The sequence below is a fragment of the Thalia democratica genome, chromosome 7, assembly GCF_965202585.1.
Source record: "Thalia democratica chromosome 7, ktThaDemo2.hap1.1, whole genome shotgun sequence".
Classification (NCBI taxonomy): Eukaryota; Metazoa; Chordata; class Thaliacea; order Salpida; family Salpidae; genus Thalia; species Thalia democratica.
Genome location: NC_139171.1, coordinates 27,268,229 through 27,284,084, shown reverse-complemented (window position 1 = coordinate 27,284,084; position 15,856 = coordinate 27,268,229).

Sequence of the window (15,856 nt, the reverse complement as noted above, 5' to 3'; positions counted from 1 at the left end):
ATTAATGTCAAATATTTAATTATTACAACCAGATCATCTCATCATATGATTTTATTCATCATAAGTTTTGATTTCAATTATCTCTTTATGGTTAAAACGTTAGGTCATATACATTGTCAAACATTTTATTGTTAAGATATGTTTTTAAAGTTATTTGTAATTATTGCAATATTCTATAAACGTAAAAGTATAACAATATTGTTCAAGCAATATAATATTCTATATAATTAAAAGTATTTCAATGTTTGTAAAGCGATAAAAATTATAAATGTATTGTTATGTTACAATTTTTTTGTTTAGTTTTAGTAAAAATAAATTATACTTTTTACTATTTTTGTTCTAGAAATTGTAACTCATATAATAAAAAAAACTCTGTCATTTCATTAATATCTTCTTTAATTTTAATATACATAACAATTTTAACACTATATCACATTAATTTAAAACTTAAGCATAACATTGCTGTTTTAGTTTGCTTCGACCGTGTTAGTTAGTTTGATAATATAAAATTCAAAATTAGGTGTTTTTTTAAATTAATACTACTGGAAAGTAACTCTGTTATTTTTAATAGCTTTTCTTACTAATTACATTTCAGAAAAATGTAACTAAATTTTAAAAGACTATATTTTTTTACTTAAAACAATAACTAATTACTTAATTTCTATTTATTTAAGCTAGAATTTATGCAAAAGTTATTACTATACTTTTTTTTACAGAGTTATATTTTTTACCAGGTTTTATAATATTAACAGTTTTCATTTCCAAGTTAAATCTGTTTTGTAGAATTTTTTTCGTATTCAATTGCTACTTAAATAAAGACTTTACATTTAAATATCATCTTTACTTCCATTAAAATTAATCTTTAAACTATTGTTTTAAAATAAAACCACATTAATAAAATTTATTCAGCAAAAGATTAGTTATGATTGAAGTTATAGAACAGAAAAAATCATATAATTTTTTTCTATCTATAAGGCATAACTATAAAATAACTTTTTAGGTATTTTGAAAAGGTTTGATTAAAATATATACTTCTAAAGTCTAAAACAGATAATGCAAAACAATATAAGGTTAGAAACGAAAATCGGAATAAAGACTGATAATTTTATTCCTAATAAAAGGGTTAAAGTAACGTATGAACCGCTAAATGTTCTTCTAAATAAAGAATATACATCAGTGGTGAACAAAGAAAAACTAATTGAAAAGTCACTTTACTTTAGATCAAAGTCTTGTATTTCAGGTTGTTATTCCGATATATTTCAATTTAATATTCCAGTTAGTATCAAATCTTTTCAAAAAGTATTTAATTATGTTAACACTGATTCTACCGCAATTACTGATGATACTGTATATGAAATGTTAAAAATCACAGAAGTTTTACAAATTAAATGTCTATATAATAAATGCCTAAATCATTATGTGAACAAACTAACAAGTACAAAACTTGATAATGAACAACTTGATCTAAACATCGGAATAGCTCAAGTAGACGACAACATTACAACTGCAGTCTTAAATGAGGAGGAAACTTTAAGTGTTCGTTTAAATAATGAAAATTTTTTAAAAGTAAACAAAAATAAGCTGCTCAACAAATCGAACTACTTCAGATCTATTACCAAAAGCTGTTATGCAGACTGTAACAATGATTTTATAGAAGTCAAAATTTCTGTAAGTTTTGAATCATTCCAAAAAGTAATGGGTTATGTAGCTACTGGTGTTATTGATATTGGTCAGGGTAATGTATTTGAAATATCTAAATTAGCTGACTATTTGCAAATCGAAGGGTTGACCAAAAATATATTTTTAAATCATTTCATTTTCAACTTGGATAGAAAAATATTAGATAATCAACTAAGCTCAATAGATAAGTGTCACATATATTACAATGATTTTGAAAAAATAGCTTTGAACTTTAAAAACAGTGGAAGACCTTCTTTTTCTGGTTTGTATTTTACAGAAGATTGTGGTAGTAAACAGTATTTTAAACTAGCTACCAAGGATGGGACCGTTTACACTATAGGTGTAAAGACATATATAAAGACAATAGGTGATAATGAATACAATCGTAACTTTATATATTATTTTGATAAGAGTATAATGTGGAAAGTTAAAGGTAAAATACTGCAACATTACGATTTGATAAGTGGTAAATTGTCTGAAACCCAGGTATTAGTTAATAATAGAGTGTTTTATGAGACACAAAGTTGTTGTGATGACAAAAACATCTACTCTTTTTTTCTATCTCAATTTCGTAGTAGATTAAGTCTGACCTTAGTAGTATTAAACAAAAATGATGATTACCAACCAATAAAAGTTTGTAACACAAAACATTTTGATGTTTCCTTTTTAGCGAATGATATTAAACGGAAAACACTACCAGGACCGCGTAGGGGACGACGACGTACATTAGGACAATTTTATGTGTTTTTCTCTGTATGTGATGGGGGTAAATTATGCATTTTTTGCGGGATTCCGTCTGATTATGATCAAAGAAAATTTGTAAGCCCTATGAAAATACTGAGAGTGTGCATTAAAACGATGACCATAGAGAGTAGTCAAAATATTTACCAAGGTTCTGATTTAAATTTCTTACCTTTTGAAAAACTGTTTTTTCTTAAAAAAGCACACAAAGTTTTCATAAGAACATTAAATGATGAATTATTTTTAGTGTATGACCTAAAAGAAAACTATTGTTATTATGTTGAAAATCCATTTTCCGATAAAAGTTTAGGTTGTATAGGTGGGTTGTCTAAATACTCAGTTGACAAAGATGGTTTTGTGTACAGATACAAGTTTGATTATCATGCCAAAATAAGAGAAGTTAGAAAATACTGTTACATCAATAATAAGTTTGTTGAGACTGGTTTGTTGTATAAACTTCCCATGGATTTACAAAACATTTCGTGTATTTGTGTTGTCTAAGAAATACAGTATGAAAAATTTTTATGATAAAGTTCTCTTTATTTTTGTATTATCAAAAATTAATTTCAATAGTTTTTATATATCTAGTATAATTTCATAATATTGTTCCTTTTTTTAATTTTCTGTTTTATAACAAAAGAATTTAAGATTTTTTAAAAATAGTCTGTTAGTTTTTGATTTATAAAAAAAATGATGATCTTTTTTTTAGAAATTCTAGTGTCTTAACCATTGTTTTTTTATACAGATTTAAGGTTTCTCAAAACAAATCTGATACCAAAGGTAATGGTTGCTAGATTTATATGAGATAATCGCCAAACAATTGTTCGAGTAAAACATTTTTAATCAAAAAACCTCTAAACTGATTTCTCAGATTTTTTTAAAATTCTAATAACTTTACTCAAACTACGCTTAGAATTTATTTCTGTAAAGTTTAGTTTTATTAGGAGCTTTTTTAGTGCTGGTGATTTTATATTGCTATTAAGAAGTCATGTAAACTAATAATGAATCTATTCTCAATTTTTACAGCTTTAAATGAACTTTCACCTTTTTAACTGTTCTTTAGAATGCAAGTAATTTGTTCAAGTAGATTTATGTGAATTAACTTATTATTTGAATATTTGTTTTGATTATTCGTCCAGAGCATAGTTTTTCATCAAAAAAATTTTTGAACTATTTAACCAAGACTTTTTTATAATTTTTTTTTTCTTTCTATGTTGAGGCTTGTCATTTAAAGTATTTTGTTATATTTATAAGAGTAATGAATATTTGAAATTTAACTCAAAAACATTAAATTTTCATTTATAATGATAAGATTACTTTAAAATAAAATATCAGTAGTTATGTTTATTAAATTTAAAATGTCAATGTGTTTTGAGACAAATTTACTACTTTTTTTAGTACGTTTCAGCCAAGAACTTAAAAGTTTTTGTTACCTTTTTTCTCAAAAATATAGTTTTTAGTTGTATTAAACAAGATATTTTTTAATGTCTAAACAGATCATACAATTTATAAAATACAATTCATGTTTTCTGATCAATCATGCTTACAAATAAATTATTACGATCATGTAAATTTATGTTTATTATATACACAAAGTATTGTTTACTAAAAGAGTTTATGGTATCATTTGTATCATTTATTTTTTAATCATGTGTGTGTATAGATTTCAAACAAGCCAGTATTTTGAATGTTTGTTTTTTTTTTCATATGAAGTTTTATTTTTATTCAAGCAGGTTTTAATCTAATTGAATAAAATCAAATTTTAAATTTATTTCTCTAAAACTTTTATTTTCAGCAATTTTATTATTGATGTTAAAAACTATATATTTTTAATTATTTTGTATTAGCTTTACTTCTTCAATTAAAGTTATAACCTATATATTAAAAAAAAATTGTAATTTTAAAGTCTTTCTTTATTCTTGGTATTTTTATATAAAGGGTTTTGCAAGCTACAAAAACAAGCTAAAACAAAATAAAACTGTTAGTATTCTGTTAATGTTAAATTTTATTAACTTATATTGTTTAAAAGTGTTTTGCTACGTTAAAAATTTACCATTCAATAAAAAGTACTAAGACTACTGAATTTTAATTGGCGTAATGGCAATGTTTTAAATTATTCTAGTTAGTATTTTAGACCTGGGTGATACAAGTAAAATAATTCTGTAAAAATTAGATCATTGATATTAAAAATTTATTGAAATGGATAGGGTAAACTGGTAAATTTAAAATTATTGTGTAAAAATTTACTGGGTCTTACCGATTTATTAGTAAAAAACAATTAATAGTGTTTACACTTTCTAAAACACTAGCGGCGCTAAAGAATAAAAATTGGGGTGCACGGAATTTTAATTTTGTGATTTAGGGTTCACGTATTCGAAGTAGCGTGCCGACCACTGATTTAAACTGTTGTAAACTATATATAAAAGACATATGTGCAGCTTCTAAAAAGTTTTCATTAGTTCTAAAGATATTAAGAAGAAAAAAAGAAACACCAGTTGATTGAATCATATACATGTATTTTCTAAAATACTAATCAAATTAGTAAATAATAAATATAAAACTAAACTATTTGATGCAAATATTTTTGAGTTATTTTACTATGTCATATTAAAGTACTTTTCAACATATTTTTCAAGATAACCTCAATTAGGTGTTAAATTCATATTTTATAAGAGGTACTGAATGGAATACATATAAAAAGTAAGATCGACGTAATAAATTTAAAAACTTTAATAGTTTAGTTTCAAGTTTTGGTAAGCTATGTAAAAAAAATGAGTAGGAAAAATTATGTCTAAAATTTTAACAGTCATAGTGCAGCTAAATTAAGAACTTATTAAACTTAACTGTATAAAGTATATTTTTTTACCTTTAAATCTGAGATAATTAAAAACAACATATAAAAAACACTGTTTAAACTAAAACTTTGGTATTTTCAAACACATGTAGAAATTAATATCCTTTGTAGCTTCGACCTCTTCTTTCGTCCATACGTTCCGATCCGAATCATAAATAGCCACTTTTTCCAAATACCTCTCAAACACGAATACTTTCCCACCAACAGAAATAGCGTCTTGCACACTGTAATCGTCCATGAGTAGCGTTTCTAGCTTTTTAAGAACAGAAATCTTGTTACTACAAACATCAAAAATTTCACAGGTATCTCCCCAGCCTCCAAAAACTAATAATTTGTTCTTTATAGCAACTAAATGGTGGTAGCTTCTGGCATGCACCATTCTTGGCATGGCTGACTACGTGTTTTCAACATTGCAGTATGCTTCGACAGTGTTTAAAGTATTTAAATGGTCGAAAGTATCATTACCGCCTGAAACAACCTATTTACCTTGGAACGCCACGCAACCTGCCAAAATTCTAGCCTCCTTCATTCTTTTGATGTGTTTTTCTTTGCAGCTTGCTGTGTCGATCTCAAGACAAGAATTGACGGCACTCTCGTTTTTATAGTGGCCTCCCACAACATAAATTTTGTTCAATAAAGAACACACACTGAAACAAATACGGCTGGTGCATACAACTTTCACTTTAACCCAAGCATTTTTCTCATGGGAATATTTTTGAATATTTATTCCGTCTATTCCTTTGCGTTTAGCTAACACGTAAAGTTCACACATGACATTAACAGACCAAAAATCATTAAACCCTGATAATCTAGCTAAAATTTCAGACTTATTAAAATTTTCAGCATCAATTTTTGTTATAACATGATCTGTTTTTACACCATATTCCTCATCAAAACCTCCGCAGACCATAACGTTAAATTTTTGCTGATTGCAGTACCTTGTCTTATAAATCAACGTTGGTCTGTCTCGATAAAATTCCTCTCTGTTTTCAAGAATTTTCTTTGTCATTTTTAGACACTCTTCGTTGCTTTGGAACACAGTAGAGTTGCGCGTGTTGTAAGATCTGCATAAAACCTTTTTTAAAACAGGATAAGAAAGCAAGGGAAGACGGACTGACAAAAGAAATTTCTTTGCAAACATACTTCTCTGATCATAGTAACGTCTCAACTAAGAATAAGCTAGTTTCATAATTTCCAACTCCGAAGTGATGTGAAATTCAGAGCTAGATAAAACCTTTTTTATTGAAGCATAATCTAGTTCTAAAAAGTATTTTGACTGAATAACTTTGATAAAACAACGCTCTATATATTTGAAGCAGTTGTCAGAAAGTTTTGGTAAGTAAAAATTTTTGCTAAAAAATATGATAAAAATACATTGTGTGAACTAATGCTTTCATTTATAACTTTAGTTATTCTCACTTCTTTGTTATCTTTTAAAATTACTTTCCTTTTCTTCAAAGCTGAAACTATTTCTGTGTCTTTCACTGGTTCGTTACCTAATTATAAAAGTTTATGAAATTTATTAGCAAGAGGTTTTAAGAAAATAGAAATAAATATAACTTTATTTTTTAGTTTTCCTTTTTTAGCAGCTACCTTGAACTATGTTTAAAATGAAAACTGTCAAAGATGTTAAATAACTCAAGTTAAAATATGTTTTTAATTGATTTACGAACTTAACTTTATGTATATCAAAGAAAAAGTTTAAAATTATCTTAGTTACTTTTTTCAATGGCTTTTATAACGAAATTTTTGATATTAAAACTTCTTGAAAATATTTCATTTTGCACATAATAATAGTATAAGTTTATCAGTTGCATTCATACTACTACTAGCTTTTAAAGATCGTTCTGTTCATATACGGTAAGGGGCTTATGTATAAAACAACGCTCAATTTAGATAAAAATATTTGTACTTAAGTGCTCAGTATATTTTTATAAAAACTAGAAAGCTAAATCAAACTAGCAATAGAGAAATTAGGTAACACTTTAAAAGAAACTAATATTGTTTTAACTGGTATAAAAAAAGCTCTCTAATTTTAATAAAATAGATTGAGCGGTAACCGTTCAGTTCCAACCCGCGCACAATTCCCACCCGATCAATTCCAACCCAAATCAGATCCCACCCGAATCAAATCCCACCTGATCATTTTCCACCCGATCCTTTCCCACCAAAATCAAATCCCACCAGATCAAATCCAACCCTAGTCTAATCTCACCCGAATCGAATCCCACCCGAGCATTTCCCATCAGAATCAAATCCCACCCGATCATTTTCCACCCGCACAATTCCCACCTGAATCAAATCCCACCGATCAAATCCAACCCGAATCAAATTCAACCCAAATCAAATCCCACAAGATCAATTCCCACCCGATCAAATCCCACCCAAATAAATTCCCACCCGATCATTTCCCGCCCACATAATTCCTACCCGGTTAATTCCCACTTAATTATCAAACCCGATTATATTTATTCTTGTACGAATTTAAAATTTTAATACGTTTGGAACACAAATTAAAATTTTAGTATTTGATTTTATAAAAATCATTTTAAATATGAAATTAGTAAGGAAAAAACGATTTTTTATTTAAGCTAAAATTGTTACTGTTGCTTATTTTATCATGTTTTTAGTTTAATGTCATTTTTGTTTATTGATAACTACGATAATTAAATAATTACGACTTGCGAGCAACAGAAAATTGATCTGTTACTTGTAAAATGCTATTACTGTTACTAAAGTTTAATCCAGATCAGGTTTTATTTATATCCAGATATTTAGCTAATGATTACTTATCTTTATTTCTTTTTTAAACTGAACGTGATATGTTAATTTAAATTAATTTAAACGTTAGAATTCTAATTAGTTTAATTATAAAATTTAAAAAAATTTTTGGTATTAAGAACAATAAGTTTTAACTCAATTTATTTATATAATGTTTTATTTTGTTGCTTTATCAAAACTTAATACATGCAGACAAAAACTTACGGCTATCAGATTGTACTACAAAATTATGCGAAAGTATTTGGAATTATTTCGAAAAACTAATATTTATTTATATATTTATATTAAAAACATCTACTATATTATTGTAGTATTCTAAGTTATAACTAAAGAAAACAATTTTACAAACTATTTTGAAATTAATTAGTCAATTTTAAAAGTAAACTTCTTCACTTTTTCCATTGCTTTTTTATCATCATCTTTTAAAGTGTTGCTTATGCATGAATTTATGAACCCACAATGTTCAATTTTATGAGGAAGTACAAAACAACTGCTTATATTTTTATTAACATTGTTGCTTTTGGTTTTCTTTTCAACTGGTTCTACTTCAAATTCGGACTTCGAATTTTTAAGCATTATTTTTTTATTATAAGTAAAAGGAAAATCTAAAAATATATTTTCGTAACAACAAACCTGAAACTTACACACTTTATTTAAACTAGTAAAACAAATAAAACATAATGTTTCATTTTTGTAGATAAGCTAAAAATATTTAAAAGTACTAAGTTCAACATCTACTTATATTAAATTGAAAAGTGCTTTGGGCTACATTACTGAAATACGAACAAAAAGTTTGTCATGATCGCTTTTTATGCTAAAATTCCAGATGTTTAAAGTGATTCCAGCTATCAGAGGTGTCGCGTAATGCTAGCAACTCTCCAGCTAAAATAATAAAAAGTTTAATATAAAACAAAAAAAGAAAATCTATTTCTCAGTAAACTTTAGTTAACAGACGATTTGTTTCAATACTAGTATTTCTAGTATTTCTGTTTCCACTAAAATATATTAAATCAAGTTTTTTTAACCTTTTTCATTCTTTTTACTCCTTAACAGAAACGTAGCGCGTCTCCACTGGTTGTTAATTAATCAATGTTTTTTATTTAGTTAAAATCAATCAATTTTGTATTTTACAAGTATTTGTTATCATGATGTTTTATAAAGATAAAATATTAAACTTAACACAAAGTTTTTGACAGATTTAATAAAAATATGAACAACGATAAGTAGATAAGTTTTGATAAAAAAATTTACAAAATCTGTAAAAACATTCTTAGTTTTTTATTTTCCATTGAATGCACTAAGTATTTTATTTAAAAAATTACAGAATAAACAAACATTATATAAGCCTAATTACTAAAACCAGGGACGTAGCTAGCTAAAATAAAATTACGAACCTGCAAAATAATAAAATATATGAAGTGAAGCGTGATGACGTCATAACAGCGAGAATAGAGCAATTTAAACTACGTCTAATGTTATTGCAGTTATTTTAAAACTTCAAAAAATAATTTGAATTTTGAAGTTTGAGTAATAGCTGTTTACAAGGCATATTAAGTTGCTAAACTCTAATAATGATACATTGCCACTTGTGTAAACCCATAATAACTTTTACTTGAAATAATCATAAAATAAATCACAATTTAGTTCATAAAGAATGTTTGTTAAGCTTAACACCTATAATTTTGACTAAATATTTCACAATTCAAAATTTATTTGTAAAATTACTGCTTTTAAAAGATATACGTTATACACTTTTAGGGCTTTAACAAAAACCATAGAGTTCTTCAAAGAGAATTTGTAACACTTGGTACAATTGTTTAATTTATAACATTTTATAAATCTTGATATTGTTATCAAATATTGTTTTTGTCAGATATAAAATTAATTTACTTTTATTAAAAACAACTTTTAAATATTGAGGAGTATATGTCTTATTTATTGTTATTTCTTAATTTGGTTGCATATAATTCTCTAATTTAAAGGTATGAAACATTTTTTAACTAAAACTAGTATTTTACAAGTCCTTTAAAACAACAAATTCAACATTAGATAAACATAAACAAAAATTACGTCAAAATATTTTTAAAAAATCTTTTATTTATACTTTTTAAAGGGAACTGGTCCAAATTGTACGAAGAAAAAAAGGCCCGCGGTTACAAAATTGCACTAGATGACTAAATTGCGTTAAGACTAATTTGCATAAATTAATAATATAATGAAAAAAAAAAGATTACTGACCGAGGTTAAGGGCTAGGGGTAACGGTGATAGTAAAAATAATAATAAAAAATAACTTATATAAATTGTTAAAAATAAAAACAAATGAATGAATAAAAGTAAGTTAATCAAAAAGAAAAAAAGAAGCTACTGACCGAGAGTGAGGGTATTAGTGATAGTAGAAAAAAACAAAATTAATAAAAAAAAAAAGTTACTGACCAGGGGTAAGGGTCAGGCAGGGGTAATAGTGATTATAAAAAACACTAAATTATTAAAAAAAAATCGTGCAAAAATGTATCCATGCAAAATTTTCTGCTCGTGCAAAAGTGTCTTTGTGCAAAAGTATTTTCGTGCAATTTTGTCCCCTCGTGCAAATTTGACAGCTACTTTTTTTTTAAGACACAAAATATAATGTACATTTTTTAAATATCGCAAAAGTTGTTAACATTAATTTAGATAACGGTTGCCAAATTAGTTTGAGAAATTTCTTCCAGATTTTCCTAATTTTTCCAGGTTTTTAAAAGTACAAGTTTTTAGGTTTTTTTTTAGTTAGAAGCTAAATTTAGGTTAAAACTATGCTAAGTAACATAAAAACATCAAAAAATACTGTAAACCTATTTTAAATGTGATTTAAAAAAAAAAATTTTTAATGATGAACGAAATGTCGTGTTAAATTAATAGTTCTACTACTATACATAAAACAATTGTTTAAAATTCCAGGGTTTCAAAAGTATTTTACTGATTTTGTTCAATTCCTGTTTTTTTATCAAAATTTTCTCAAAGTACAGGTTTTTAGTTTTTCTAGGACTCTAGGTTTTTTTGCAACCCTTAGTATGTAAAAATCATTAAAAATTATTAACAAATGAATTGATAAAAATGAATTTCCGTAAAATTAATTACTATTTAAATAAAAGTATACATTTTTTTATGTTTAAAAAGATTCTCTTTTTGATTTTAGTTAATTAAAAATAGAATTTACAATTTTTATCATAAGCTGTAAACAAACATTAAAAATTATACTGATACAACTTAATTCAAAGTTTAGGAACAAATTGTTTAAGACTAACAAATTAAACTATTAGTTTTGATTAAATAATCATAAACCAAAAAAATATTTTAAATAAAAAACATAACTAAACAATCCTTGAACACATAAAGTATATGCAAGTACAAACAAATTTTTTAAAGCTTTTATAAGTTTGTAAACCACTCTAACACTTAAAAATTTATTATGAGACAACTATTATAAATACAAGTTCTTGAAATGTTATAAAAAAAAAAGAAATACGACAAAATATTTATACATTAAACGACGATGTTTGTAAAAAAAGAATAAAAACACTAACTGAAATAAATTATTTGCACAACTCTTTAACAAAACCAAAATAAATAAGCTTTGTTTTGAAGTATCTTATCTGATACTCTTTTTTACAAACTTAAATAAAGAGCAGCTGAAATTTTCAAAACATAAAGTTCTGTAAAATAAGCAGCAGGCTAAAGAGTGGCAGAGCAATATTTGATATCCAGTAAATAATGGAGAATTTTTTCAAAAGCTGCGACATTAAGGATTAGCTGACTTAATTAAAAATTTTAAGTGTCACATGTATAAAATATGTGATTTTACCTTCAAATTTTACTTACATCTTTTTTAACAAAAAAAACTCGACTAAAAAACTTAATTTTAAAGTAAATATGTAAAAAATAACTTTATAAAAACCACACATAGTGTACCAAGTTTTCAGTAGTAACAAAAAATAAACTGATAAAGTAATAAAACTCAAAATGTAAAGCTAACTTCAAAATACAAGGAATGCTGATTTATAAGTTGTAGAAATTTTTTTAAACGACCTTAAAACTTGGTAAAAAAAAGATAAAAAAACTGAGGTAATAAAAAGTAATTGAAACTTAAGAGTATACACAAAACTCTAAAAAATTAGTAATTGAAGAATGCGTAGAAAAGAATAAACATTATCAGCAAAATTATAAATTACACAACTTTTAACATAATCTTTATCCACTGGCTAACATTAATTTGAATAAGTTTTCTTGAAATATCCTTAAAAAAAACTACCCTCACCAGAAACATTAAAAATACTAAGCTATATAGAATATTTTTCTTTTATTTTCTAAAAAATGGTGTACTTTTTGTAAGAGTTAATAAGAGCTAGTCTTTGGTATCCTTTGATAGCCAAAAACAGGGTTGCCACTCGTTTAAAAAAATTTTTTTTAGGGTTTCCAAATTTCTTCAGGTTTTTAAAAGTACACATTTTGGGTCTATTCTTAGTTTAAAGTTAAGTTTAAGAAAAGAAACTGTCTTAAATAATATAAAAACATTATACAGTAGAGCTACTTCGAAAATTTATTTTAATAAAAAAAAAAGTTTTGATATGGTCAAATTTATTTTATTTTTATGATAGATTGTTTAAGTCAAATCGTAATTTTACTACTGAACATGTGAAAATTGTTAAAACTTTAGGTTTTTCCAGGTTTTTTTTCTTATTTGTCAAATTCCAGGATTTTCCAGGTTTCAAAGTAAAGTGGAAATTCTGTAAAAAGTCAAACTTAATTTTGTTACATAAGCCAACTAAACTTCACTATAAAATTTGATGCTCTAATATCAGCTCTGAGGGTTATATCTTAGTATACAGGGTTGTCACCCTTTAAGTAAAAAAACTATCCTGAGTGACATTAATATGCTCTGAACCAACCTAAGTACTTTGAAATCTTGTAAAAAATATTTTTAACTTCAAAATTATTAAATTTCATTTTATTTAACTAAACTAGTTATAAAAAAAAATATTGAAATTAACCAAGCTAAATCTCATTTAATATCAAGAAAATATAGTTTCTAAAAATATTAAATACCTAAACCTATGCTGATAATTTCAAAGAAGAAGAAACTTTCCTGAAATAAAAAAAATCAAATAACCTCCAGTTATCCTGAACTTTCCTGAACTGATTTAAATTTTTATTAATTTTAAAATATCTTGAGTTATCCATAGTACCCTGAAGTTAAGGCAACCTTAAACAATAAACAGTTTTCAACTGAGCTTATATCTGTATTAAAGACTTTATCTAAACAATGATAAAGATTTTAAAACAAGTTTCAAAATAGAAATAAAATTCTAAAAAAATACATAAAAAACTATAGCTTGTTTAATTTCAAATAAATGTTCAAAATTTTAAGTTTTTTAACTTGTCATTCATGTTGCAAGCTGTTTTTCTAATGTATAATTTCTTAAAAACTTTCACAAAACTAAATAATCTGCATTATGCTCAATTTTTTTAACTAATTACTTTTTGATAAATTATCTATTAGACTTTTTATATTTTAATAACATGAAACTCTTTATTTATGAAATATAAAGCAAATGCAAATGATTAGAATTTAAAACATTTTCTTAGGTGGCGCTGAAGATCAAAAAATCATTTTAATACTAGTGATGTACCGGACCCGGACTTATTTTGCAAATTAGGATCCGGCCGGACCCGGATCCGGACATTTTTTCAAATTAGGATCCGGATTTTTTCTATATAAAGATCCGGCCGGATCCGGACCCGGACAGTGAGTCCGATACATCACTAAATATAACCCCCCAAAAACAATATCTGGTAGCTATAATTAATTTCTATCAAATAAGATCAACTTGTAAAAATCAAGGAGGACCCCTCCTATCGCCTTACCAATCTAAAATCATTTAATATCAAGTTCTTGAACAAAATTAACTAGAAAATCACAAAATGTTAAAAACTTGATCAGCTTAAACTTATTCGAAGTCTAAAAGAAAACTAGCCTGAGTTTAAATTTAAACAAATGTAAATTAGTCACGTGTTAAAAATGAGCCAACCTTGTTATACACGTAAGAAAAAAGAAATTAAACTTCTAATGTTTAAAATTTATCTGTAAATTGTTTTTATTATAATTCTGCTCTGAATTATTTATACTTTCTGTTAATTTTTCACAAAATAACAACGATATACCATCGAATTTTAGAAATAGCAAATCTTTGCTCAATGAGAGACTAAATGTAAATATCTCCAATACATACTAGTCCATTGTTTGTGAAGAACACTTTGCTTCTTTCCAAGATAAATTATCATAATTAATTTTACCAATCTTTCTCAAACTAGTATGGTTTGTACAGAACATTGTTTAACAACGGTTTCTGAAACTAAACACTTTTCAGAGTTTCAAAGTCAAATAGAGCAACTTAGCATAGACAGGTCGACTTTTTACAACATTTTTCAAAGTTAGGAATGGTTTAAAAAGTTTTAATCACTGTAAAAAACTGAAGCTGAGCTTTTATACTTTATTATAATATTTGCTTAATATGCAGCAGTTAAATTATTTATGAAAAAATGAATTTATTTGTAATTATTTTGGAAAATGCTTACCCAGAAATGTTTGCAGAAAAAAACTTGCCCAAAATGTCCTGATAAGTAAATAAGCACTGTATATATAAAATGCTCATTAATTCAAAACTTTACATACTTACACAACATGAAGTGTTTTATGCAGTAGGTAAATGTATTACCCACGAAACTTAAGAAATACACAAGTTTGCAAAACATCTTTTATTAACAATCCGGCTTCTTTTGTTGTCACAAATTAGTTTGAAATCACTTGTTACTAAAAACAATATTTTACTTTCAAAAACAATGAATGCAAACCCTACTTATAACAAAAACCTTTCTAAGAGTCTGCAATACAAAAGTTTTGATTTAAGATTCTGTAATCAAAATCTATTTGGTATTTTATGTAACCATCGTAGTTTAAAGCAAATAAACGATAAGTTTAAAAAAGATCACAAAAAATTTACTTGTTTCAGACGATGAATTTATTATTAAGTAAGTTTATTTACTAAGTAAGGAGATATTTACATATTTTTAAGCAGCAATCATAGTGAAGCAATGAAAGTTATAATTTAACTAAACATTTTTAAAGATGCGAAAAAAGTGCTTACATTGAAATGTCGTAGAGATTTTTGTTCTTCTGTTCTACTTGTAAAATTATATATTAGGGTAGTAGCGACATTTCCGATAAAATATATGTAGTTCTTGTCATGAGTATGATATTAATAATTACTGAATTACGCAAATAGCGAGAATGAATCAAATAAGATATTGTGCAGCCAGTACTGAAACTGTAGTTACTTATGATTTGAACAGAGTTTTTAAAACAAACACTGTAGAAGTATACGCCCACATTACTAACAAATGGTCGTATTTGCTAAAATTATTCTAAGGAGATCGTTTTACGAAGTAGCTATAAAAAGCTATAAAAAGTAGAATGTTCCTAATTAGAAATTGGAGGTATGAAGATTATGACAAAATTATTGACAAATTTATTATAACTAAAATACCATTAGAGTGTACCAGTTCGTATTCGAGCGTTATATCTATTTCATATAGGAAGCATAATTGTTTTGCACAAAGTATTGAATGCTAAAATTGTACTTTATGATACAGACATATAAAATTGTTTTTACTCTATTATCAAAATGTTGCACTTAGAAATTTCACGGTTTTTAGTTGTTTAAACAAAACAATTAAGTAGTTTAGAAAAATCCTATTTCAACGAAATT